Below are 24351 nucleotides of genomic sequence, written 5' to 3' on the forward strand. Positions count from 1 at the left end.
CAAGACCCTTCTTTTGAATCTTATGATGACCATCGTTAGCTTGATGAGCCTCAAGAGATCAAGACTAATCATACATACTCTTACACCTTGTAAAATTCAAGATAGATACAAGCCACTCATCTTACTTCCTATACTCCATGATTTCCCTGAAAATTACTACAAATATATTCCTAGGTTTGATGGTGAATATGGTAACATCATTGCTGAAAAGTACATTCAAAGTTTTGAAATTTTCTTGACCTTTTTGAGGTTGAAGAAGATGATGTCAGTATCAGAATTTTTGCTTTATCTTTGCAAGGTGAAGCCAAGGAATGGTTCAAAATCTTGCCAGCTACAAGCATTTTCGATTTTCATCAGTTTGTGAAAGTCTTCCTTGATAGATGGGTGGTCAAGATGAATCCTTTTATTATTTTAGAAGAATATAACTAGTTGGAAAGACAACCAGGAGAAACAACACTTTTCAGCCAGGTTCAATCAAGTATACCATTCAATCCCTGTTGATATCAAGATGCCACCCAGTTTAGCTCTCTTGCACTACCTGGATGCATTTGATCCAGAAATGGCATTTCAATTGAGAGAAAGGAACACTACCTCACTTGAAGAAATGCAGGACAATTCAATAATTGTGGAAGCTAATCTGTTGGTCAAAAGGTCAAAGTTAAAATAAGAAACGAGGGAGAACATAGAGAAGGAACATCTAACATCTTTAGAAGTGAAGCTTGACATTTTGGAAAGCACAACAGAAGAAATGATGCAAAATATCATCATGAGAGATGAACTTGTTGTTCAAAAACACCATGTCCAACTTATTGTAGAAGAAGAAGAAGAGGTTGTTGACCCTAACCATTATGTTGCTAATCTAAGTTACCGTAGATCAAAAAGTGATTTTTTATGTATTGATTTATGGACAGTCATGAAGATGAATCTATAGATCAACCCGTGGAGAATCAATTTGTTGATCTAATGTGTATGTTTGATGTCATTCCTTATAATGATGAGTTACCCAAGTATGATCAATATGATGATGATTATGTTGTCGAAATAGAGGTTGACTCTACAAGACAATCAACGACATGTTTTTGGGAGGAAGAAGGTTCATTACAACAGCTCAGATGTATCACTCAACCTATGCATATCAATCATGATTGCAATGAAGAGAATTATGGTGAAACATATTTGTTTATGTTTTACTTCAAACTAAGAGAAAACTTTCCTAAAATTAGAAATTGTTGTGACACGAAGAAGACCATGAAATTCTTGACCAAGACAATTTGTGTTTCTCTTCTTTCGAAATAATAAGAGAAAACTATAAGGTTACCAAGGAAGCAAATATGTAAGTTGAAAGCAGTCAGCAACCATATCCTGAAGTTGTTGAGAATGTTGTTTGTAATATAGAACCTTTTTTCAGTCCACAATCACCGTTACCAAGCAATATTCAGTTTGAAAATGCAGTCGAAAGTGTGGAACATGAAGAGCTTATAGAATGTCATCTAGCCTCATTGGAACACATGTGTGATAGGTTGCAACAGTCCTCTCAAGTTCTCCTTGATCCAATAGTTGATGTTGTGGATGGTATATGTAGTCAAAGCACTTCTCCATTAATTAACTATGAGCTTCAAAACAAAGATGACACGAATTTGATCAGGGAGCTAGCTTCATTGCCTTGTTCAGCAGGAATCTCGTTACAAAGTTCATCCAAAAATTTGTAGTCTACATCTTTTTCGCTTAAGAATGACAAACTTCATTTTATGAATCAACCAATGTCTAAAAAGGAAGAAGATTCTTGTCTCATTGTTGATCATCAAGAAAATGTAGTCATTCATGAGTTTTGGGATCCTTTTGTCAAGTTTCTGCAATCATCAAGAAAAATGAGTTTTATTATATTTATGGATCATGAACACATTTTCATTGAACACTTGCAGTGGCCTATCTTTTTTTCTTTTCTACTTGCTCAAGGAAAGTGTGAGCAAGACTGAAGTAAGAAGCCATTTGTTGGACTGGTTACACTGGAGAGATCATTATACATGATTGCATATATATATCTTCAGCAGGTGGGTGGTTATCATCAGGATTTGAAGCCCAAGGTGAAGGCCCTAAGATCTCGATGGTCTGCTGCCATAAGTAAGTTCAATCAGTAGTCAGTTTTAGAGTTTTTTTAAAGTCAGTTAGTTAGTCAGTTTTCATTTTGAGTTTAGTCTTCGCATTTTGACTCCATGCCCAATGAATAACGCTACTTGGTCTACGGTGTTCTTGACATATCCAAGGAGCTGCCATCCCTAGCTAGAGCCAATGTTAGTGCCAATCAGTTTTTCCTGTCACTAGTGATCAAATATTCTTTTACCAAGTTTTGTTAGGGGTCTCAAAGTCAAATGTTTTCATGTCACTAGGTTTTCATAATAAAATTTGGTCACTCATTGTTGTGTTTAGGTTACTTCTACTCCCTTCACTTACTCATGGTCTTCAGCACTCATCATGGTCATTGTATTCTTCGAATTATCATATCTTCATTCAAGTGTCTTGGGTAATGAAATGGTTAAATTCCTCATTTTAGGTCATGGTCTAAGGTTTCACTCCATGTGTCATCATGATACCATATGTAAATAAAAAAACATTTCCATCATGTGAGTTAGTGAGTAAAGGGAGTTAGAAGCTTAGGGAAATAAAAATAAAGGTAAAGGTATTGTTTTATTTCAAATAAGACAATGTTGAGGTACACTACCTCGTCTCATCATTTCTCAAAGGGACATATGATGTCCTGCCACTACCAAAGCAAAGATCAACTTTCAAGCTACAAAGGACCATCCAAAGCTTCAAAAGGTTTTCATTTCAGCATTCACGAGTTTAAACATCTCCTTGGAAAGTAAGTAAACATCTGGAACCTCTTATTCATCCTTCATTTTGAAGAAATCAGTGAAAATCCCTCTCCTAGGGTTTTGCTATGCTTTTGGTCTCCAAATGGTTTTGCTTCATTGCAGTGATAAAAATCCTATTTTTTATGTTCCATAACCCCCACACATACCTTATATACCCCTCCCAACCATTTCCCATACCCATTCCCTTCATTTCCCCTCATTTTCCCTAAACCCTAGCTCAATGTTGTGTTTTTGCAAATTTCTAGGCTAGGACTGTGTTTTGGACTTTTTCACACCTTTCCCTCACTCTTTTCAATAAATTCCACCTCCCTACACTCCCTAACATCTATCCCTACCCCAAAAATTTTCCCAAGAATTTAGACACCCTTAAACCCCTTCATCTCCCTCCATTTGCAAAACAGTCCCTTTTCTCTTTGAGGCCATTTGTTGCACATAGGGACATTTTTGTTTCAAAATATGTTTCTGACCAAATGGAGAATAATTTTACAAAATTGAAAGAGGTTTTTGTCAATAATAGGAAAAGGAACAAAAAAAATCCTTAATTTTATGCACAGGTGTTATGATTTGAGAGAAATTCCCAAAATACACTTGCTACGAGAGAGTTTCTCAGTATTTTAGTGACCAACTACAAACTTGGATTATGAACAAATGGGAAAGTATTTTTGAAAACTAGAGGATTTTTGTGTTAACAATAGGCCAAAGAACAAAAATATCTCTCCTATTTTCAAAATTCTTTATGGTTAAAGAGATATTGCACCACCTTTCAACCCTATTTTCGTATAAATTTGGCAATTTTTTGCACAGCCACCCTGCCAAATGCGTAGCGTGGGCCCCGCTATGATTTTTCTAGAGGGCTCTAAATGACAGAAACTCTACATGGTTAGATATATCTTGACTTATACATCAGATTTGGACACTTGGCAGCCCAAATCATCAACTTTTGCAAGGTGAAAATGGCCAAAAACCACCTAAAAAACACCTTTCTATCCTGTTTTTGGAGGCCATGCTAAGCTTTTTCACCAGTCTTGGGAGAATTGATTTTTGATGGGATATACTTGATCATTTTTAGTGCTTAAGGGGTCCATTATTTAGTAGACAGAAAGAGATTTCCAATGAGCTATCATGAGCTCAATTTGGAGTTCAGGAAGGCCTCCAAAAGTGACTTGCAATCTCACATTGCGCTTTTTGTTGTCCACACTGTGCTTTTTCCAGATTTGCTGCGTTTTTTCCAGGAGGCTAGTTTCTTCATTAGTTCGACCTAGTTTGACTTTTTCACTTATGTAACTTATTTAATTGAGTAATACTAGTGTAAATTGATGTAATAGTGGGTGATTAGTCTTTTTAAATGGTTTTGATGTAAATTTGGCCTCATTTATGAGAGTGGTTGGAGTCAAAGTTAATTGAAGAAGTCGTTTTTAACTTCCTCGACAATAGGTTTTGGTTAGAACACCTCATGGAGTAGTTCCTAGAGTCATGGATTCAACCCCTAAGAGTGGGGAGATGTTCTTTTGGTCTTTATGTATCATTTTCTTAGTGATAGGACTGGTTGGACTTGAGAGGAGAGAACTATTGTAGCTTGTACTTGGATATTTTCTAGAAATAAAAGGATACAATTTGCAGCTATTGTTACACAGTAATTTGTCACTGTCTCCCTGTCAGTCTCCCTACTGTGTCATGAATTCCAATTAATCATGCTCATGCTCTCTAATGCTGCCAAATGACCCACTTTGCCAAAGTTTTTCCATCATCACGACTGTTATTAAAATAACCGCGCTGACTGGCGCCTCATAATACAACGAATGCGCTGCCAGCGCGGAAGCACACGTGTTTTCCGCGCTGGTCGAATTTCATGAACCAGCGCACCATCTGTTTATATTGAGCCGCGCTGACATAACCTTCCCTGTTATTCAGATGCGATGTCAGCGCTCCAGTGCAGTTATACACCCGCGCTGATCCTGTTTGGGCGAGTTTGTTCTAACAGCCGGCCTTCCAGATGACTCCAGACCTGGTTGTTGGCCTTGTAAATGTCGCCCTCCCATCTCTGGCATGTTTGTTTCGTCATTTGAGCCACCTTCCTTGGAGATAAGCTCATCCTCCCACCATTCATGGAGACTCCTTCTCCTATTTAAGTCTCCACCATTGCCATGAGCAGCTAGTTTGGATAGTGTGGAATTGATAGTGCTTAGAGTGTTGCTGCTAGTAGGTAGTTGGTGTGACAAGTGTGGATTTGCTAGAGAGCTTAAGGAAGGTTGTGAAGTATTGCTTGTGTGAGAGAGAGTTTTTTGTCTTGGGAGATCTACCTCCAAGGGTGAATGCTTAAGAGACTTGATGGCTGGACCCTCTTGAGAAGGACTCAACGTCAGAACTTTGGTTGTACCTTTCTCTGTTATTGATTAATAATAGATGACTACTATTATGGTTCCACTTTCATTTATCTTTGTAATGGTTAATGTGAGTTATGTCCTTTCTGACTGATGTATAATTGCATTTATTAGATTTCACGCTTGTGTTTGTGTTTCTCTTTGTGTGTGCAGGTGTCTATCCACGAGGATTGTGGAGGATCGTGACTTGCCAAAGCAAAGGAGCGAGAGCGGCATCTCTTCATCAAACAATAGCGTTGGAATCCAAGTAGGTGTCCATTGCCTATCTTTTATTTGCAATTAGGAACTTGCATAGTAGCATTGACTGATTGTTGCTAGACCCATTCCGGGCTAGTAGGGATCGCCTCTATCCGTAGAGGGGATTTACCTCACCAACAATTTGGCGACCATACTGGGGAGCTGGCCTTTGTCCCTTTTTGTTCATTCTTGTTTTGGGTTTGATTGTTACTCTCTTTTCAAACATTGGGGATTAGTTCTCTGTTTTTAGACTTCCTGGTTCAGTCTGGGAGGTGCCTTAATTGTTTAAAGAGTTATTGCCTTGGTTTGGGAGCTTTTGGCTTGATTGTGCCTGTTTTTAAGCCTTAGCGCGGTTTAACACAAAACAGTCGCGCTGACATCGCATAGCTGTTTCTTTGACTTCGTGGTCATCGCGCTTGTACGTTTAACAGTCACGATGGTTCTGAAATCGAACCAGCGCGCTTAAGCCGTGTACTTCCACGCTGACAGCACTTTGTTGCTACGCGTGGTTTCTGGTCAGCGCTCTGTTGCTGTGTATCACCCGCGTTGATCCTGTAGAATTGAATTTTTTTCAGTTTTTCCTCGTGAGCCTGTTGGTTTGACTATCCCCTGCTCTTTCCACCTGGTTTATAACTTGATTTCTATTGTCTGAACATTGAAGCACTTGCTTGCGAAGTCTTGTTGGGCGGATCTTGTTTTGTGTCTTGTGACCTGGTGTTATAATCCTGATTTCGTTGGATCGGCTTTGTTTCGTTACTCGTTCACAAAGATTCGTTACTACTTGCTTTTGTTTTTGCGAAAACCTTCCTCTTTGCTTTCTTTGCTTGGTTGTTTGGGTGATCGTTATTGAATCAGTCTTCGTATTGTTTCGATTACTTCTCACTACCCAGACACGGATTACAGTTGTTTGGGCTCAACCGGTTCTTTTCACATTTGTTGTGTCTTTCATTGAGTGATTTTATTTCTCTTTGCTCGGTGTTGCTGTCTCTCAAAATTCATTTTAAGTGCATTGTGCCATTGGAAAAAGAAATCGAACTAATATCCTTTGCATTCAATAGTTAATGGGAAAAAGAGCATTTCATTGATTTGTGTTCTCAAAAGAAAAAGTTTCATTTCCTTGCCATTAGCTGCATTAGATTGTTTGGTTGATTGCGTTCATTTTGTTTGATTGAAAATTCTTAACCCTCTCATAGTTAGAATTCATCGAACGAAATGGTATTTTTTGGCATGTAGTTTGCATCTAGGCAATTGTGAGAGATCACACGGTAGGACCTGAAACCAAAACTTAATTCAAGATCAACCATGAAATAAACGGAATAAACCTAAAAAAGCATTGGAACTTAACGCAAACATTTAGAGGTCTAGGCTAGAGACGTGTTCCAGCGTCTTTAAACATAGTCACTATTGTTTCACATTACGGTTGGGTGATTCCTCCTTCTGTGACTCGATAGTGGTCTAACACGGATTGTGCTCCCACGTACTGTCGCGTATATAGGGAGACCCCACTAGGCTTTTATCCTTGATCCATAGGAAGCCGAGTCTGCCGCCTTACGAACCGTAACGCACCGAACACAGCATTCGGGAAGATTGACTGCAGTACGGAAAGTCCTTGGTTCTCATACGATTGCCAAGGTGTATAAGCAGTTTTACGGATTGCTTGGTAAACCCTTTGCCTAGAGTCTCCAGAGTAGTCACTTTTGATCCTTTTCGGACTCCTTAAAAGAAAAGGTGCCAGTGAGCGTCTTGTCACTTTGTGCTCATTAAACATTCGAAGGAGACTAGAGTCATCTTTTCGTCCTTTTCTCGACTCTTGAAACATGAAAAGGTCAAGTTTAGTTCCTGTGTCTTAAAAATTTATTCGGCCACGTTAACATCACCTGGTTAGATCTTGTGTGCGTTAGTTTGAGTAGGGTCTTTTATCGTTAGATTCCTTTAGGTCCTGTTTGGGGTTTGTCATCCTGGCTGACCCGTCAACTCCCGTTCCAAGTGATCAAGGTTCTCCATCTTCTGCTGCTCCTGAGGTACCAGTTGTAAGTGATACTCTTCCTGTTATCCCGAGTATCCAACCTATCAACTCTCGTGCCCCGGGCGACGAAGATTACGAAGACGATTGGAACCCTATCTGGGAGCCTGACGAGGACGATATTCCTGTTACTCCCCCTAGTGTTTCGTCTCCGATGTCTACCTCCCACATGGATGAGACATCTTCTAGCACAGGTGAGACACCTGTGGTGTCGAATGTTGACACTCCCATCCCAGCTACTTCTCCACTTCCCCCGCGATATTCATCGTTGAGGGATAGAGTAGCTGCCAGGACTCCTGCTACGACTATGTGGGATCCTCATGTCACTCCCACCACGGGGCCTTTTGTTTCACAACCCCATACTACACCTATTACCTCAGTTCCCATGAATCCAACTGTTTGTGTAGCATACTCGACTCCGGTCGTTAGTGCCGTAATAGCGTCGTCATCTTCGAACACTGGTGCTGGTTCCCCTCACGGTCAAGTGAGTAGTGGCCAGCCGGAACTCTCGCCTAGAGTCATCCACCCTGCACAAAGTGCTCCATCCTCTTCTGGTCCTCTTCCAGGAGGGGGGCCATATGATGCCTATGGACAAGCTGTTCAGGACCCGAACGCGCAAGGTCCACTCTTTTATTACGATTCTACTGGTCAATACCTCCAATACTCTCAAACCTTGCCTCTTCAACCCTTCGTTGAGGTTTCGGTACTGTTATCCATTGCTTGGGACTCTAGTACTCACTCTTTCCATGGGGGCCAAGCAATCCCTGAACAGCTTCAAGGATCGCCTAATCAAGGCCAGCCACCTTATGTGCAAGCCCCCCAAGGGCAGCCACTTTATGGCCAGTCTTACCCAGGACAATCTGGGGGCCCACAAGGACAACCCTATTAGGGACAACCTTCGGCCGCTGGTGGTCCATCGTTTACCTATCAGAGTCAACCTTCTGGTTATCCGGGGCAACCTGGTACCCAGCAAGGTTACCCGTCTGGACAACCAGGACAGCCTTACATCCAACAAGGCCAACCTGGTCTCCAGCAGGGTTATCTCTCTGGACAAGCTGGACAAACATCTATTCCGCAAGCTCAACCGGCAGTCCAGCAGGGGTACCCTTCTGGGCAAGGGGGGTAGCCTTACGTACAGCAGGGCCAACCCAGTGCTTAGTCTAGTCATCCTTCTGGGCAAGGGGGGCAACCCTACGTATAGCAAGGCCAACCCGCTGCTCAGTCTATGCATCCTTCTGGGCAAATGGGCCAGCTTTCTACGCAGCAAGGCCAACCCACTGCCCGTTTAAGTCATCCTTCTGGACAGGCTGGCTGACCTCAAGGTCAACCGGCCGTCCAGTCCGCCCAACCATCTGTTCCGCAAGGACAACCCTTGGTTGCTCAAGGACAACCTGGCACCCAGCAAGCACATCCTTCTGGGCAAACAGGTCCATCCCAAACCCAACCAGGCCAACCTTCCGGCCAGATGGTCCAAGCCCAACCTGTTCAGGGACATTTTCCTGGGCCCCAAACTCAACTTGGTTATCAAATGCAAGGCGGGCCACGGCCCCAACCTTCTTACCAAGCGCAGCCTTCTTACCAGGCTCAGTATGGAGCTCAGCAAATGTATGGCTACCAGCAACCCCAGGGGCAAACTTAGTTTACCCCTTATCAAAATTATCAACAGATGCAGGTCACTCCTTACCAGAATTATCAGTACGCTGCACCTGCAGGTCAAGTTGCTAATCCATGGGGTGCTGGGGGGCAGACGCAGGGTCAACTGTCTGCATATGGACAGAACCCCTACGGGCAAAGTCCCTATGGGCAAGGCCCCTTCGGGCCGGGCCCATCTGGACAAAGTCCATGGGGGCAACCACCACCTGGTTGGAACCCTGGTACTGCCTCTCTTCCACAGCCACAAATGTCCTTTAACCCTCAGTTACCCTTCTTAGCAACGTTGGAACTTCCAGATGTGTCCAAGTTAACGAATGATCCCATTCTTCACAATCCGTATTGGCCACCAGTTCCGACTAAAATACCCGGTGATTGCCCAAAATTTGATGGCAAAGCTGGTGAAGACCCTCAAGCCCATGTCATGACCTATCACCTTTGGTGTTCATCAAACTCATGGCTTGATGACTCTATCCGGCTCCGCCTTTTTCAAAGAACTCTCACCGGCTCGGCCGCTAAGTGGTATATTGAGCTGAATCGCGACACATTTCAAGATTTCAACTCGCTGGCTATGGCATTCTTAACCCATTTTCAGTTACCCATTCGGTATGAGACAGGGACACATCTCCTTACGTCTCTCAAACAGGACACGGCTACGCATATATCTGATCATATACATGAATGGAGACGGCGTCGTCGCTTGATCAAATTTTGGATTCCTGATCAACTCCTGACCGATTGGTTCACGACTTCCTTTGTCCCTGCGATCGCGCGAGACATCGCTATGGGAGCTTGTGTAACTGAAGAGCAAGCTATTGCGCGTGCTCAGTACCTCGACTTAGTATACTCTCAGTCGGGTACTTTATATGATTATTTGCCAGACGCCCCGAGGCCTGGACAGTCCAAGGCTCCGCCAAAACCATCGGTTGATGGAGTCATTGGCTCTGTAAACTCGTCATCAAAGAAATCGACCGCGAACCCTGGGAAGCAAAAACAGAACGCTTCTAATGGAAACGCTTCTCAGGGCCAACCTAATTCTGGAAGTACCTCCGAGGTAAACGCCGTTCAGTCCACCGCGGCGGATAAATCCTCAAAAGGGAAAAAGAAAGGGAAAGCTAAGGATAAATCCGGACAGCCCAAGCAGGATTCCCCTAAGCCTCCTCCCGAGGAAGGAGCCAAACGAAAACCTAAGTATCCTTGTCTCATCTGCGATGAGGATCACTACACTAAGGACTGCCCAAGGCGGTCCGAAGTTAGTCGATTATTGAAAGGTGCTCCTCGGACTCCTGCCGTGCTTAAAGAACCTTTCCCTTCCCAGCAAACTCAAATGGTGGCAGACCCATCTCAACCCTCTTCCTCGTTCGGCTCGCAAGTGTTCATGGCTGGAATGATTCCCATCCATGTTTCTACTCGAGCAAAAGAATATCCATCTCATGCCGGGAAAGAGCCGGAGGTCCCCTCCAGCGCTCCTCCATCCGGTTCTGGTCCTCTCCACATCGAAAGGCCCAGCACTGAGACGATCCCCCGACCCCCTCCGAAAGGTGTACTCTGGAAGTCGTCTTACAACCCTAATGCTCGTGCTGCCCAGCATTATAGCATTGTTGAGGACTTAGCTCAGGCTCCGTCTGCTATGTCCGCTCTAGAAGTCCTCCAGAGCTGCCCCTCCCAGAGGAAGTCCTTGCTATTAGCTATTGGTGGCATAGACCCGACAGATTCGGATTTGATTTCTTTAGATCTCGAGGGCTTTACACCGAGACTGCCTCACCAAGTCGCTTTCCTTATACAGGTCATCATCAATGGCAAAACAATTCATCGTACAGTCATTGATGAAGGTGCCTCAACTTGCATCATGTCTGTTGCTTGCTGGAAAGCTATTGGTTCTCCTACGTTGAGTCAGTCTCCTACGACGTTAGAAGCCTTTGATGGAAGAGAGTCGCGTCCTTACGGTATCCTCCAACGCTTGCCCATCTCTTTGGAAGGGAAGACGGTAGAAGTGGAGGTCGAAGTTGTTGATGCCAATCTTACCTACAACCTCCTCCTCGGACATAGCTGGACATATGCCATGCAAGCCGTGGCCTCCTCCCTTTTCCGTGTCATTCGTTTCCCTCACCAGGGGAAGATTATCACGGTGGACCAGCTCTCCTTCTTCGCCTCTTCTTCTGAAGGGAATGTGCCATTTGTGGAGCATACCTCTAAGTCATTCGAGAGCGTGGGTGCCGAACTTTTCAAAGATCCCGCTTTAATGGGAGTCTTTCCCCTCCCACCTCTGAATCTCGCCCCTATTAACATGATCTCTGTTCGTTCTGATCCGTGGGTCCTTCCTCCCGCTAATCAGATAGACTCTTGGGGTGAGATGATGCCGTTGAGTCCTGCTGAGCTCAACTACGTCGAAATCGTCGCTGCATCGGCCCCCCCTGCTGAACCTGCTCTTCCGGGCAGTGTTCCCGATTCATATGTTCATTTCCCTTGGCTTGGAGATGAGGCTACATTGGATCCATTAAAGGAAATATTCCCTTCTGATGAAGCCATCATAGAGACCATGTCTCTCAAAGAGCTCCCTTGGTCAGATCATCACCACCGCTCTTCGTTTCTCCCTCCCCATCCGGAAATGATCGCATGTCTTGAGCGGTTTGCTTCGTGTGTCCCATCCCCGCCCCTTCAAACACCTATTCAGCTTTATCAAGTGTCTTCTGAGGGCAATATGGGAAACATCACGCGAACCCAACCTATCGACATCTCTGTGAAACCAGGGATTGTCGAGCACATTCATATCGGAGTCACTTGCACTCCAGAGGAAGTTCAACTCTACACTGACTTATTTCGCGAATTTCGTGATGTCTTCGCATGGTCCTACGAAGAAATGCCTGGCATCGACCCTAGTATAGTGGTGCACGAAATACCTACGTATCCAGGTGCTAAGCCTGTTCGTCAGCGCTTACGCCCTGTGCACCCCCGAAAGGCCGCAGCTATCAAAGCAGAAGTCGAAAAGCTTCTCAAGGCTGGTTTCATTTACCCCATTCCACTGACGGATTGGGTTTCTAATATAGTCCCTGTGAACAAAAAGCAGGGCACTATCCGAGTCTGTGTTGATTACCGCGATATCAATCGTGCCTGTCCTAAGGATAACTTCCCTACACCGTTCATCGATCAGCTTATCGATGAGTGTGCAGGAAGTGAAATTTACTCGTTTATGGACGGCTTCTCTGGATATAACCAGATCAACATCGCCCCTGCTGATCAACATAAGATGGCTTTTATCTGTCCTTGGGGCACTTCTGCCTATAAGAAGCTCCCTTTCGGACTAAAGAATGCCGGCGCTACGTTCCAACGTGCAATGTCCTATGCCTTTCATGATATTCGTCACATTGTATAGCCGTACCTGGATGACCTCCCAGCTCATTCAGTCAGGCGTCAGGACCATCCCTCTCACCTTCGCGAAATTTTTCTCCGCTGTCGACACTACCGTATTAGGCTCAATCCTCATAAGTGTGTCTTCTACGTGGAATCAGGTCGACTACTCGGGTTCATCGTCTCCCGAGAGGGCATCCATCTGGATCCCCTCAAAGTCGAAGCCATTTTGAATCTTCCTCCCCCTGCTTCTTTGCAACAGTTGCAGAGCTTGCAGGGCAAAGCAAATTTCCTTAGAGGATTCATTCCGAATTATGCCGAGGTGGCTAAAGGTTTCACACGGTTATTGAAGCAAGACACACCCTTCCATTGGGATGCCATCGCTCAGGAGTCTTTCGAGCGACTCAAGGGCCTCCTTGTCTCGGCTTCGTTATTAAGACCTCCGAACTACCACCGTGATTACACTCTCTATCTGGCTGCTGCCGATACCACTATCGGCATGGTTCTAGTGCAGGATGATGATGACGGAAATGAGCACGTTATTTATTATCTTAGTCGCAACCTTTTGGATACGGAGACTCGTTACGCTTACGTCGAGAAGTTTGCATTGGCTGCTGTCTGCGCCGTCCAACGTTTCCGGCATTATATCTTGTTGCGCGCCACGACCGTGATTTCTGATTGCAACCCAATGAAGTACATTTTGTCACGTCAGTTACTGGGGGGAAAATACTCGAAATGGATCGTAATCCTCCAAGAGTTTGACTTGGAATTTACTACTGCCGAGTCTAAGAAGTCTCTGGTCTTTGCTGAATTGCTCTGTTCTTTGCCATCTCCTTCTGCACCATCTCTTTCGGAAGAGCATATCCCGGATGAAACGTTGTTTCTAATCAGCACCCTCGACCCTTGGTATGGGGATATCATAGTATATTTGCAGACGTCTTCCTTCCATCCCAATGTATCAAAAGACGCTCGACGGAGGATTCGTCATCAATCTCAACCCTATCGCATTATTGGCGATACCCTGTACCGCCTCGGCGCTGATTTTGTTCTCCGCTGATGTTTGACTCTCGAGGAGGCTGAGCGAGTGTTGAATGATTGCCACTCCGGTGCTTGTGGCGGCCACATGTCCGGATATGCCACCGCTCAGAAATCCTCCGTGCTGGTTATTTCTGGCCTTCTATCTTTAAGGATTGCATCCTTGCCATCCGTTCATGCCATGAATGCCAGATCTACCACCGGAAAATGTGTGCACCTCCTGCACCACTGCACCCTGTTGTTACCGTAGGTCCTTTTGCTAAATGGGGCATCGATTATACATCCTGTAACCCTCGTTCGGCCGGGGGGCATGGGTATATTATCATTGCCGTGGATTATTTCACCAAATGCGCCGAAGCGATGCCTACATTGAATGAAGACAGTCACACAGCGGCGCAGTTTTTGTTTAATCATGTCATTACTCGGTTTGGAGTCCCTCAGGCTATCGTCACGGATCACGGAAAACATTTCCGTAATCACATGATGACGGAACTAACGACCCAACTAGGCTTGCGTCAAGATAGTTCGACGCCGTACTACCCTCAATCCAATGGCCAAGTTGAAGCTGTGAACAAAGTTTTGATCACAATGCTCCAACGTACCGTTGGTACACACAAGTCTAATTGGCATCTGATGCTGTTCCCTGCCTTGTGGGCTTACCGGACCTCTGTGAAGGACGCCACCGGTTTCACTCCTTTTCAGCTAGTTTATGGACTGGAGGCCACCCTTCCTGTTGAATGTGAGATTCCTTCGTTAAAGTTAGCTGTCGAGTTGCTTCCCAACACCACTCCGGTGGAGGAACGGCTTCTTTATTTAGAACGGCTAGACGAGACCCGTCGCTTAGCTTCTCTAGCTATTGAAGCACAGAAGAAGAGAGTTAAGGCTCACTTCGACAATACCATTCAACCTCATTCCTTTGTTGAGGGAGATCTAGTACTGCTCTATGATCAAGCTAAGGATAAGCTAGGGGCAGGCAAACTCGAATCCATGTGGCTAGGCCCCTATATTGTGAAGAGAGTTTTGCAAAAGGGGGCATATGAGTTGATCGACTACGAAGGAAATCCTCTCGACAAGCCCCGTAACGGGCTTTATTTGAAAAAATACTATGCATGATTTCGTGCACCTAGTTTGTACATACGTGTGTTTTTAGCAAGTGTGTTATGTGTGTATGATTTCACGTTTTTCTTTGGCGTGAAGGCGTGTTTGCCTCATATTGTGTTTTCTGCTTCTTGTGCAGATGTCTAGTGCACCTTATGTTGGTTTCGCTGATGGTGCCTGCCGTAGCACTTGCAATTTGTCCTCTGCGGTGTGGGCGATCTATGATCCTCATGGCGAGTTGCTAGATCTTCAAGGTGTGTGCTTGGGTCGTACCACTAACAATGTTGCCGAATACAATGTTGTAATTGAGTTATTAGCCGGAGCGGTTGATCTTGGCATTCGTGCATTGGTGGTGAACCTGGACTCTCAAATTGTCGTCCATCAACTCAAAGGGCAATATTTCGTCAGAGACCAACGCATTCTAAGGTTGTATTTATGTGTAAGATTGTTAGAAAGGAATTTTGATTACATCACATATCAACATATTCCGAGACGATTAAACACATTAACTGATGCATTGGAAAACCATGTATTAGACAGACATTTGCGTAACAGATAAATATTATACAAGAAGACATAGAAAACATAATAAGACCATAGGATAAGCATGTGTATATATAAAATCCTTTTCCAAGCATAGTTTGCATGTGTGTTGTCATGTGTGCTTTTAAGCTTGCATAAAAAATTAAAATATGTGGGTCGTATGTTGTGCAACTGATACATTAGATTACATTTGTGTTAGACATTTGCATAGCATATAAAAACATCATCATATGTAAAAGATCCATCCAAAATCGGTATACATATATATCGTGTGGTGCACCAAGGCGCTCAAAAATAAGTGTATATGTCTAGATAAGGCCGGTGTCCTCAGTACATCTGAGACGCGTGTCTCTTAAAAAACATCAGTGGGAAATAAGACCTAGATGTCTACTGTGGTGGGTTATGCTCTCTGTAGCATACAACTGCCCGTGCCACCCGCCTCAAAAGGTGGTGCATCCTGGGTTCTACCCCCACTGTGTGGATCTGAGATGCTATGGGGACCTCCTCTATCCCCTGGTAATCTGGAACCCCCGCCAATAAGCCCTCGAGGTTCTGTATCACAGTCTCCGTCGTATTGACTCCTGGAGGAGCCAGGACCAGGACTCCAGCGCCTTGTGCCTCTCTCTGTGCCTCTGGGGCCAGACCGAGGGGTCTCGTTGGTCCTACATCTGCATACCATAGCATTCATCGTAAAGACATGTAAATGAAAAATAAAAAAACATTACAAAAAATAAAAAAATTAAAAAGAGATCAAGTGGCTTACCACCATCGTTCCAATGCTCTCCCATAGGAAGTGGCATGTCTGGATCTCCGCGAAAGTCTATGCCAGCATATGGCCAGTCCTCTACAAAAATAACCTGCCGATCCAGCCACTCTCGGAAGTACACTCCCCATGCCACTGGTCGGCCACCACCTCCTCGCGGCATGACATGGCCCCATCGACTAGCCCTCGTCTCTCGGGGACCTCTGGGTGGATCCACGACCATGTCCTGTAGCTGTAACGCCAGTACCCGCTCCAGCATGAGCGGGAGTAAAATGGACCCATAGCCAAACTGCTTCGACTCACCGCGTCGGCAGTTGCTCAGCTGTCTCTTCATGCTGGTTGTTACTGCTGCTGCCCAGTTGAATACCATGGGATTCAAACACTCGAGAGCTAATAAGAGATTGGTCTTCGAAGCCTCGTGGTTGGCCAAAGAACCCGCTGCCCGGGTCACCAGGAAGAGTATGGTTCGAAGGACGATGTCCTCCACCGTGGGAATACCTACCTTCCCACTCCGCGTTTTGCGTGCCTGTGGGCACACCCGAGCCATCAGCGTATCTAGGGTTTCACCACTGGGTCGCTGCCCCTCCAGAATGGGCATCTCACCTCGACGTGATAACCCGGTCAAAAAATAGATATCCGTGTGATCGAACTCGATATCACGACCTCGAATCGTAAACTTTCCATCAACAGGATTCCAGGCTCTGATTAGGAACTTGAGGAGATCGGGTTGTGCTCGCAGGCGCGGAGTGAGAAAGAATTTGAGTAACCCGCATGCCCGCGTTGCATTACGGCACCCAGCATCGGCGTATGCCACTATATCCTCATTATCGTGAGCTCTCTCTTGCCAAACAAATGCCATTGTGTCTTGCATAGCCACAAAAAATCATTAGAGCCCTGACCGTTGAAATTTATACGTTCAAATTGTTAAAAATTTAGTTTCGCGGCGTCAGCGCGACTGTTTTTAAAACAGTCGCGCTGATAATGGCGCCCTTTGTTTTTTTCCTTGGGTCAGCGCGGAAGCACACGTGTTTTCCGCGCTGATCCGAGGGTGGTATGTGTAAAAATTATTCGATCAGCGCGGACCCGATGAGGAAATCCGCGCTGACCGAGAGCGAATTTGAGTTCACAAAATTCGCCCAAACTACCACTTCCCACCGTGGAAATGCGGCTAAAATGACTCAAAATGAAGCGCAGGAGAAGGAGAACCTACCTGGAATAGATTGCAGGGTGGTTGATGTCCGCACGGGATGGAATTTAGTTCGTCAACCTCGCAGCTCCACAACGTCCTCCACAACTCAAAATGGTAACAATGGTAAAAACCTCCTTTTACCCCCTATTTATGGTAAAATCTTATAATTAACTATTATTTTTCATAAATGTGGGTTTTTGGTCATGTTTTTACCATGTGCTTGGTGCCAATGTCATTCTACAATGTTTTTATGCATGTGGTACATATTATCTCGAACAGGTTTACGCGTGCGGTGTTTCTTGTGCAGATTCTCATACCGATGGGGTCACGACGGTCTTATACACACTTGGTCCCAAAACATTGTCTTTAAGCTCTTTTTCGATGTAAAGCAAGAAAAGATGGCCGAGCTCCCTCTCGGCTCGTTAAAAGGAACGAGAGGCGGTCGCCTTTAAAGCTCTTTTTTCGACCGTTTAAACTAAAAAGATTGTCGGGTGTTTGTCGTTTCGCACTCATTATTGGCTCCGAAACGACGTACTTCTGACCGCTTTTCTACTTTTTCGGGTCAAAGTCACTACTTACGAAAAGTACTCCTCGATCATACTGGTCGGGTGGTTCTTTCGAGCATTGTTTTATACTTTTTCAGGCTCGAGAGACACAACTTTACGAAAAAGGACCCCCTTGGAGTTTTCTTTTCCGCTGTCTTTTCAGACTCTCTAAACGAGAAAAGATGCTGAGTTCTTCCTTTGTCAGACTCGTTAAAACTTAATGACATCGGACACCGTCGAAATGACGCTTTCCAAGCATATGCTATCCTCGTCAAGCTTGTCATCCAAAAATAATCGGGGTACCTGCCAGAAATGGTGGGGAAAATGGAACTGTAATAATCGTCGTGTCGGCAGTATGTCGCTCTTGAACATGGCACTAGTCTGCATTCGTGTCTGGGTGGGGATTTCTCATCTTGTTTTACACTAGCCTCCGTGGGTTTGGGTTATCCTATTTGACCTCTCATCTGCTCATTGCCTTGTCACCATGACCTCTGCTCATTTGACGTTAGATACTGCCAAATCCACTGTCATGCCGCCGATATGTTCAAGAGAAGTTGACCTCTGCATACTTACAACCTCCTTCTGATACCTCACACAAAATATTTTATCCTTCTCTGTCTCGTGTCGATGATGTGGGAAACATTATGGCCCACCTTCGATCAAGGTTACCTCCTGTCGACTTCAGCTCATTATCCAGGAAGGTGACTTAGAGCCTGCATGCCCTAATGGCAGGTTCTTCGTGTTCGACGTGAGGTTTTCATCATTGGCCTCCGATCGAATGATTCTGCGGGTGTTAGACACCAGCTCATTGATTCACACGCCACGGATTGTACCTAAAAGTACCTTGAGGACCATTGTCATTATTGGTGGTACCTCTCGCGTCTATTAACAATTTTCATTATTGGCTGGTAATCAGACGATGTTCATGCATGTTCGACTTCAGCTCGTGTATTCACGTGCTTGGACTTGTACTTTGTTCGGGTCGGGTTGGAGCGCAAGACCCTGGTTTTTGTCTATTGCAAACCAGGTTGCGATTTTGTGGATTATTATTACATGACTCATTGATGGATGGCTGCGCCCATACCCGAGTCTTTTGGGATGGCTGCGACCATACCTTATTATCACCATGGTCTCTTCAGCTGGGTGGCTGCGTCCATACCACAGACCTTCTTCGTATGTCTTTTGGATGGTTGCGCCCATGCCTAGACTACATGTAATAGAGATATCAGTTGTACATACATGCAGATTCTTCCTGGTGGTGTTCCAGTTCAGCGAGTCTTGTAAAGCATTTCACCCCTCCCACTCTCTCGAGCTTCATGCTTTAGGGGGCATCTGTTACACAGTAATTTGTCACTGTCTCCCTATCAGTCTCCCTACTGTGTCATGAATTCCAATTAATCATGCTCATGCTCTCTAATGCTGCCAAATGACCCACTTTGCCAAAGTTTTTCCATCATCGCGACTGTTATTAAAATAACCGCGCTGACTGGCGCCTCATAATACAACGAATGCGCTGCCAGCGCGGAAGCACACGTGTTTTCCGTGCTGGTCGAATTTCATGAACCAGCGCACCATCTGTTTATATTGAGCCACGCTGACATAACCTTCCCTGTTATTCAGATGCGATGCCAGCACTCCAGTGCAGTTATACACCCGCGCTGATCCTGTTTGGGCGAGTTTGTTCTAACAGTCGGCCTTCCAGATGACTCCAGACCTGGTTGTTGGCCTTGTAAATGTCGCCCTCCCGTCTCTGGCATGTTTGTTTCGTCATTTGAGCCACCTTCCTTGGGGATAAGCTCATCCTCCCACCATTCATGGAGACTCCTTCTCCTATTTAAGTCTCCACCATTGCCATGAGCAGCTAGTTTGGATAGTGTGGAATTGATAGTGCTTAGAGTGCTGCTGCTAGTAGGTAGTTGGTGTGACAAGTGTGGATTTGCTAGAGAGCTTAAGGAAGGTTGTGAAGTATTGCTTGTGTGAGAGAGAGTTTTTTGTCTTGGGAGATCTACCTCCAAGGGTGAATGCTTAAGAGACTTGCTGGCTGGACCCTCTTGAGAAGGACTCAACGTCAGAACTTTGGTTGTACCTTTCTCTGTTATTGATTAATAATAGATGACTACTATTATGGTTCCACTTTCATTTATCTTTGTAATGGTTAATGTGAGTTATGTCCTTTCTGACTGATGTATAATTGCATTTATTAGATTTCACGCTTGTGTTTGTGTTTCTCTTTGTGTGTTCAGGTGTCTATCCACGAGGATTGTGGAGGATCGTGACCGGCCAAAGCAAAGGAGCGAGAGCGGCATCTCTTCATCAAACAATATCATTGGAATCCAAGTAGGTGTCCATTGCCTATCTTTTATTTGCAATTAGGAACTTGCATAGTAGCATTGAATGATTGTTGCTAGACCCATTTCGGGCTAGTAGGGATTGCCTCTATCCGTAGAGGGGATTTACCTCTCCAACAGCTATTATCTAGGACTTCATGTGCAGTAAGTTTGTGATGTTTCTTTTCTCTATTATAGCTTTATATGAAATATATTCATCTTCTCTTTCCATTCGTCAATTCTTAAATGGTTTTCCTTACAATTTATAAACATAATTCTTTACATTAAGCTCTGTTTTGATGGAAAAATCATTATGTGTTACTTTCTTTCTTGCTTAATTAATTCATGTTTCATGATCATTAATACCTTTAGCTTCTTTTGAACACTACACTACACCGACAAACCCTAAGATCCGTCACAAAAGTATTTGTACCTTGCTCCTTTATATCTTTGTTGCTTGTAACCATTTGATCTTGTTGACCTAGCTACCTAGTTTTTCTCCCTTATTGTTGTCTTGTGGGGGCCTCACCCAAGTTAAACGTTAGTTAGCCAAACAAATCCCTACACTACTGGCCCTTTCGGCATCAGCCAGCGGAGCGCAGACTGAAGTCTCACCTGAAGCAGTATGGGGGCACGCTAGAACCAAGTTTCTGCATCCTTGAGATGGTTGTGATGTCGGTTTATCCCAGATATACCTGCCTACGTGTAGGTTGCTTAGCCCTCTGTTCCACCCTTCAGTACCTTCGCAAAAGGATACAATTGGCTTTCGCGCAACCCTAACATGGGGCAGATATAATTTCACACTGCTAGGGCAGCGAACTGTGATAATTCCCAAACTACGCTAAGTATTTGACTTGTCTTATTACCGATATTAGTTAGCTTCATGTAAAAAGATGTTCTTACTTGCATTCACTTAACCAACACAATTACATATATTCGTCCATCATATAAGCATTATAAGTTAAATTCATACCCAAACATAACTAGATGCATAAACAGGAATTAAAGATGCATAAATTGTAGAATACTTATCTTTATTGATACTTTCGGAAAATTACAGACTCAACCCGCCCTACGTACTCAGCTACAGGGGTCTGCGTACTCAGCTGCAGACTTCTAGGCCTCTACGCACTCAGCTGCAGAGCCTCTACCTACGCTATGACCCAAAACTCCAACTTCTACTTTAGAGCTATCTCTCATACATCATATCTTCATTGATTCAATTACTTCCATCTTCTACTCTAACTACTTAGAGCTTAGCTCTATTTATACAATCCCATGGTCCACAGATCATGGGTAGATTTTCTACAGCTGACATTACATTTTCAAAATAAGGGCAGACAACCCTATGACTCTTTAACAACTACGTGCTCCACGACCACAAAATGCAGAGTCTTTACATTTGGATTATGAAATTGGACCACAATCTAGGCTTTAAGCCCCGAAAATTTCCTTGGGGGATCCCGCGCCCAACAAGCCCCCAACACAAACATCATGACTCACCCTCGAGTCACTCTACACGTGCGAAGATCTTAGCGTGAAGACCTCCCAGCTTTGTTTGGATCACCACAACGTTGGCAACGCATTGAGTGGCTCCCTACTGGACTTCTTCCACTCGTTGTTCGGTGACTTCTGTTGAAATGCTGCTCTGAATCTTCTGCTGAGCTGCCTGCAATTTTGCGAGCTTTCCTTCATTGGAGGCTATGATCACATAAACCTCGTCTATCCATCACTGTAGGCATGCTTTTAAGACTTCTTCTTTATGCCGAGCAGCATCCACCTGTTCCTTGAGCGCTTTTTGCCTCTTGCATCCATGCAAGCCTCTCCATAAGGGCAACCATCTTCGCAATCTATTTTACCTCGTCATACCTCCATTGTAGCTTCCAGGCCTCTATCTCCGGGCGCTCTACATTTGGGTCTTCCTGTAGGGTGGTTAGGACCTTGAATGACTGTTCAAATAGCTACATGCAGCCTGCCACTACACTGTCAACCGCTGCTATTTCTGTTGTAACAGTGGTGGTACATTGTTCCCTGACTTCCAGCGGAGTTGAAGGCTGCGCCTTCAACTGCAATTCTGCGATTTTCAAGTTCAGCTCCAGCTGAAGCTTGGCCATCTCCGCTCGAGTGTCGCCCACCCCTGTGGCTAACTTGTGGATGCACCCTCCACTGGTTCTTTTGCCTGAATGTCCAACTCCGAGACCATCCGACAGGCTTCCTCTACCACCTACATAATCTGCTTATTCTACTCCACTACCTCATTGTGTTGTAGGCCCAACTGCTCCATGTTGATGCATTGCTCACTCATCACCTACAAAGCGCGACTCTCTTAGGCCTTGAGTTCCGTGGTGACTCCATCCTGTAAGAGGTAGAGCATCTCCTGAGGGAGCGTGGCCATGTTCAACGCTACCCCTTTCAAACTGCTAACCGTGGGCCTGTCGGCCTCCTTCTCTATAGTAAGTGCCCCATCTTGTAGCACTATCATGTTGGTCATCCTTGTTTGCAACATCTCCTCGACAGCTGAAGTGCTGATCGCGAGGCTGGTGGACATTGTGCCAACATGTGGAGTGCGATCCTGCAACTCCTATAGCTCTGTTCGGAGAGCCCCCAATACCAATTGCTACTGCTCTTTGAACTGTTAGAGGGCCTCCGCAATGACATCCATCACTTTTTTTTCGATATCATGCAAATCCCCCTCAATGAGGGTGATTGGGTTGAAAGATGTCTTTGATGCCTTTGTTTTCTTTCATGGCACTGCCTACTCTCGTGGTTGCGGACGCTTGAGTTGGGTCGAAGTCATTTGCGGGTCCGCGCAACCTTGTTCTATCTCTATTTCTGTCTCAGTGTCGGGTGACGGTGAATTTTGTCCTTTGTGCTCTTCTCCTCCTGTCCTCTATTGTTCTGCCAGTTTCATGGCATCGCGCGTTGCCTGGGCCTTAGCCTCTGCTTCCTCCAAGTTTCTGCGCTTCTTTGCCTGTTGCGCCATTCGAAGCTTTGTCTCTTCCTTCTTGTGCTGAGCGGTGGACTTATCCATTTCCACCACGGAGCCTGCTGGAGCACGCCATTCCAGTGTCCAAGACTAAAGAACTTCAAAAATTACATCATCAGTTGCCAGGTATGGTAGGTTATGCCATGTCTTTGTAGGGTCCTTCCGCGCCTTGATAAAAACATGGTGGAAGTCCATTTTGAACTTTGTAAAGCTCTGTAAACTGGCGTATACTGTGGGCGACAACCATGGCTTGTGATTGATCCCCATCTGGATATTCATCTCCATTAAGACCCAAAAGATCTTGCTTTCTTTTATTCACTGCACATCCTTGGTCGCCTAGAGTGAAGCGTACTTCACTACCTCTTGAAGGTCCGATGTGACTGAAGGTAATTGACTATCTTCGGGTAGCTCCCATGCCACTAATACGATCGAAAAAAGAAGCCACGCGTAGTGAAATGTTTTTCCCTGCTCATGTGCCTCACGATAGTTCACAAGGAACTCGCTGCATAGATAGTTTTCCCAGTTGAACTGGACTCCTTCCACACATTGGGCCGCTAGTGTAACCACAGGCGCAGACACCTCATCCGCACAACACTTCCGCATCCCTTTTCCTACTAGTATTTGTGTCGTGACCTTGACTGTGGGGTTGTTAATGTTGGAGATGGCATATCCTCGCTTCTTCTTCTCCAACTTGAACTTCTTCTTCATTGCTTCCATGAGGGCCAACTCGCTACCTTTTCCTTTGGAAATATTGGTTGGATCCTCCCCTGAGTAAAGGCAGCCATGTAATTCAATGAATCAAGTGGTCTGTGATGGGAATGGGCTCCTCCAGCCACAAATACTCATCATGCACCAAGCAGAGTAGCTGCCTGATGACAAAGATGCTCACTAGGGCATGGTGGTAATGCAGCACCCAGAGCATGTTTAGCAACCTGGATTTATCTACACCCTTGAGCCATTTGTGCGGCTCCAATTCAATCATTCCAGTCATCGCGTCAATCCACTAGCGCATTAGCTGCTCAGTCGCTAAATGTGGAAATTTCTCATGATCCACGAGGTCCCAATCCTCGAATTTTAGTACAGGAACTCATCCTAAGTGCGGCCCCTCAAAAGCAATATTATCTAGGAGCAACAAGGTTTACAGAGAGCTCTTGCTCTCATCTATGTCCTTCGGAACTCTGTCTTTGCCCTTGCGCGGAGGAACATATTTGGGTAACAGGGTAATAGGGTCTGCACCCTAGGTTTTAACTTCCATTTCTACATCCACCTCCTCCACCAGGATTTCTTCAGATTCCTCCTCATCGGCCTCTGGATTAATGGCCTTCCCCTTTTCCTTCAAGGTGAGTTTGTTCC

This window comes from Pinus tabuliformis, chromosome 2_2, assembly GCF_031772625.1.
Source record: "Pinus tabuliformis cultivar Carrire ecotype Pingquan chromosome 2_2, CPIR1, whole genome shotgun sequence".
NCBI classification, from domain to species: domain Eukaryota; kingdom Viridiplantae; phylum Streptophyta; class Pinopsida; order Pinales; family Pinaceae; genus Pinus; species Pinus tabuliformis.